General features: G+C 39.0%; 1 pseudogene; it reads left to right on the top strand.

The window, feature by feature from the left end:
* The first annotated feature begins 331 nt into the window (after nucleotides 1–331).
* Nucleotides 332–2,329, top strand: LOC149146974 (DNA damage-binding protein 1 pseudogene; annotated as a pseudogene).
* Nucleotides 2,330–4,099: the final 1,770 nt, after the last annotated feature.

The following is a 4,099-nucleotide window of genomic DNA, read 5'->3' as shown; positions in this document are numbered from 1 at the left end:
ATTAATTGAATGTCGGTGGGACTACTCAAATGTGGGCATTTCCTTATGGGAAGATTGTATATATATATATATATATATATATATATATATATATATAAAAGGGTTTGTGGTTCTTGGAGTTCACTGGTTTATTGTCGTGGAAGAAAACTTCCTTTCTTGAGGTTCACTGGTTTGTTGCGGCCGAAGGAGAATTTTCTTTCTCAAAGTTCACTAGTTTGTTGCTGCCTCAGGAAAATTTTCTTGAGGTTCAGTCGTTTGTTGCTGCCGAATTAGGAGAACAGAAGCACTTGTTGTCGTTAACCCGAGGCTAGCTCTTTTCAAGGGGTAGAAGATGAATATGTGGAACTACGTTGTAAGTGTCCATAAGCCCACTGCTGTGACTCATTGTTGCGTGGGCAACTTTACTGGTCCTCGCGACATTAATCTCATCATTGCAAAAATCACCTGGATTGAGATCCATTCTCTCTCCTCTCAGGGTTTACAAAAAGTTCTACAAGTACCAATCTATGGCCGAATCGCAGTGCTTGAACTGTTCCGACCTGCTGGGGAGCAGCAGGATTCTCTTGTTATTTCCACAGAAGAATACAAGTTGAGTGTTGTTCAGTGGAATAATAACGGGGGCCATGAGCTTATTACCAGGGCTGTCGCAGATGTCTGGGATTTTGTTGCAAATGTCTGGGATTTTGTCGCGATCCCTGTCAAGAGTGGATATGAGATTGGTATGGTTGATCCGGATTGTCGAGTCATTGGACTCCACCTCTTTAATGGCGTATTTACAATTTTAGCATATGATGGTGTTGCAGGAGTTACACACGCTTTCGATATCATGCTGGATAGAACTGTTGAAGTTGTGGATATCAAGTTATTGTATGGTTGTTCAAAGCCCACAATTGCTGTGCTATACCAACAACAACTCAGTTGTATGAATGGAGATGAACTGCAAGTAAGAACATACGAGGTAGATGTAAAAGGCAGGTGTGTGCCATACCAACAACAACTCAGTTGTATGAATGGAGATGAACTGCAAGTAAGAACATACGAGGTAGATGTAAAAAGCAAGGATTTTAAGGCCATTGCTTATTTCAGTCCCTCTCCGTCTGTAGTATTCAAAGCTGTTCCCACACCCAACTCAATGACTATCATTCAGGCTTATGCCAAAGTCCATGATTCTCAATATCTGCTCGGTGACCACATGGGTCACCTTCACTTGCTTTCTCTCATTCATGAAAAGGGAACGGTTACTGGTCTCAATATAGATCTGCTAGGTGACACATCTGTTGCTTCAACAATCTGTTATTTAGAGAATGGATTTGTGTACATTGGGTCTGATGAAGGAGATTCACAACTTGTCAAACTGCATCTTCCCCCAGATTCTATATATGGATCAGTGGGATTTTTAGTTGTGGAAACATATGTTAACCTTGGTCCAATCGTGGACTTTTGTGTTGTTGATCATGGTGGACAAGAACACGTCGTGACTTGTTCTGGAGGATTCAACCATGGCTGCCTTCGCATTCTCAGGAGTGGCATACGAATCAACGAGCATGCAGCTGCAGAGTTTGCAGATGTAAAGGGAATGTGGCCATTACGAGCTTCTTCGACTCGTGACGATTTCGACACTTATTTGGTGCTGAGCTTTCTTGGTGAGACTCGTGTACTTGCCATTAACTCAAATGATGAGCTAGAAGAAACACATGAAATACAAGGATTTGTCCTTCATGCTCCTTCCTTATTCTGTCAAGATGCTATTCATGACCAACTTGTTCAGGTAACAGCAAGTTCTGTGAGATTAACGAGTGCGTCTTCTGGACAGCTATTGTCTGAATGGAGAGCCCCCACCGCCACAGGATTGTCTATAAAAGTAGCCACAGGTAGTGCTACCCAGGTTTTGTTGGCCACTCGAGGGTGTAATATTGTCTACTTGGAAATTGGAGAGGGATCCCTAACACTGAAGGGACATAAAAAGATTGAGTATGATGTATCTTGCATGGACATAACTCCTATTGGTCAGGATAGTAAACGGAGTGAATTGGCAGCTGTTGGACTATGGAAAGACCAAAGTATCAGAATTTATTCTCTTCCTGATCTGAAACTCATTCAAAGTCTCCAATTTGCCGAGAATGTTGTTACCCGGTCTGTTTTATTTTGTAAATTTGAAGGGATTTCATACTTGCTGTGTGGGCTTGGGGATGGGCACTTATATAACCTAACATTGAATGTGAGCAGTGGGGAGCTTTCTGACGGGGAAAAGAAAAAGATTTCCTTGGGTACCAAAGGAATAAATCTGAGGACTTTTCGTCATGAGAATGCAACGCATGTGTTAGCGTAATTACAAAATTACAACAAAAAACTATAACAAAGACACATGTAGAAATACCAGCAAACGTGAGACAAAGCTCACACAACTTCCTTAACCTCTTTGCTCAATTACATCATACTTATATAGGAAATAACACAAACTAATTCCTAACCACTCATAACTAATTCTGTTCAACCACCTACAACTAATTCAGTTCAACCACTCATAACTAACTATTTCTGCATTATTCTCACATCCTCCCTTAATGGAGAAATGGATTTTCTACAATACCTAACTGACTTCTAAAAACTTCAAATTTGATTTTACCAAGGGGCTTAGTAAATATATCAGCCACATTATCCTTGGTGTTACAAAATATCAATCCAATTTCTTTTGACTCAATTTTCTCACGTACAAAGTGGTACTGTAACTCAACGTGTTTTGTTCTAGCATGGTAAACTGGATTATGTGCTAATTTGATAGCACTCTGATTATCACAATTGATACATGTTGCACCACTTTGCGCTTCTTCAAGATCTGCAAGAATTCTCTGCAACCAAATAGCTTCACAGGTGGCATTGGTCAAAGCTTTGTACTCTGATTCTGTTGATGATAAAGAAACAGTTGGTTGTTTCTTACTACTCCAAGATACGACCCCTGATCCAATATGAAATGCATAGCCAGAGGTAGATCGTCTGTCATCTGGATTTCCTGCCCAATCTGAATCAGAAAAACCTGTCAGTGCAACATCAGATTCATCAGTATACATAATACCAAGATTCACTGTTCCCTTTAAGTATCGGAGAACTTTCTTTGCAGCATTCCAGTGATTTCCTGAAGGCTTAGCCATGAACTGACTAAGGATACTGATTGAGTATGCAATGTCTGGCCTGGTAGTGGTGAGATAGTTCAAACTTCCCACTAACTGACGATATAATGTTCCATCTGCCTCTTTCGAACCATCTTCTTTGTACAACTTTGCATTCTGTTCTAAGGGAGTGGACATAGCTTTGCAATCTGTCATATTGAACTTTTTAAGAATCTCCTTTGTATATTTTCTTTGAGTGATCAAATTTTTACCAGTTTCTCTCCATACCTCAATGCCTAAACAGTAATGCATTTCACCTAAATCTTTCATTTCAAAATCCTGTGACAACTGAACTTTAATTTCTTCAATTAACTTGTGAGCACTACCTGTTATAATGAGATCATCCACATACAAAGATACTAAAGAAACATTTCCTTTTTCATCTTTCTTAACATACAAGTTAGGATCATTTTTGCTTTTCACAAATCCAATCTGAAGAAAGAAGGTATCAATCTTTACATACCATGATCTTGGTGCCTGTTTCAAACCATACAATGCCTTTCTTAACCTGCAAACCAGATGCTCCTGTCCCTGTTTGACAAACCCTTCAGGTTGAACCAAATAAACTTCTTCCTTTAAATCACCATTTAGAAAAGCAGATTTAACATCCAATTGATGTATGTTCCAATTATGTTTTGTGGCTAAGGCAATCAGTAATCTAATTGTATTCAACTTAACTACTGGTGCAAAAGTATCTTCAAAATCAATTCCCTCCTGTTGAGCATATCCTTTTGCTACTAATCTTGCCTTAAATTTATCAATTGTACCATCTGCTTTAAATTTTGTTTTGTACAACCATTTGCTTCCAATTGGAACTTTATTTTCAGGAAGTTCCACTAATTCCCATGTTTGATTTTTCATAATAGAAGCATATTCATCATTCATAGCATTAATCCATGGTTCATGTTGTTTAGCCTGCTTATAATCAATTG

The sequence above is a fragment of the Pinus tabuliformis genome, chromosome 9, assembly GCF_031772625.1.
Source record: "Pinus tabuliformis cultivar Carrire ecotype Pingquan chromosome 9, CPIR1, whole genome shotgun sequence".
Taxonomy (NCBI): domain Eukaryota; kingdom Viridiplantae; phylum Streptophyta; class Pinopsida; order Pinales; family Pinaceae; genus Pinus; species Pinus tabuliformis.
The sequence above is the reverse complement of the archived record's forward strand: the minus strand, read 5'-3'. Positions and strand labels throughout refer to the sequence as shown.